Source organism: Penaeus monodon, chromosome 28, assembly GCF_015228065.2.
Source record: "Penaeus monodon isolate SGIC_2016 chromosome 28, NSTDA_Pmon_1, whole genome shotgun sequence".
Classification (NCBI taxonomy): domain Eukaryota; kingdom Metazoa; phylum Arthropoda; class Malacostraca; order Decapoda; family Penaeidae; genus Penaeus; species Penaeus monodon.
The window spans coordinates 30,596,373-30,596,733 of record NC_051413.1 but is presented as its reverse complement, the minus strand read 5'-3'; positions in this window follow the sequence as shown (position 1 = coordinate 30,596,733).

Genomic DNA, 361 nt, shown 5'->3' with positions numbered 1-361 from the left:
GCAGATGCATCCAACCGGGCAGCTTGACATGAATGCAAAGCGGAAGATCCCAGGACAGACTCCCAATCAAACTGGCTGTCCTTCACTAATCCGCTCAACACAACGCACAAACGGCCTACATCACCATGTGCGTATGTTTACAAACACCCAGACGTGCCATGTAAATCATCATTACACGCGCGACAGGCATTATCTTCGCACCATATTTTCTTTAACTTTTTTTCTTGGTCTGTTTCTCTAATCTCAGACAGTTACTTTTTTTTATTTCTTATTTATACTTTTTTGGGGGGGGAAGGGGCAAGTATACTTGGAAACCGCAAGTGCCTCTTGCATATGGAAGCGTTTGTGCAGTGCAGCGTCA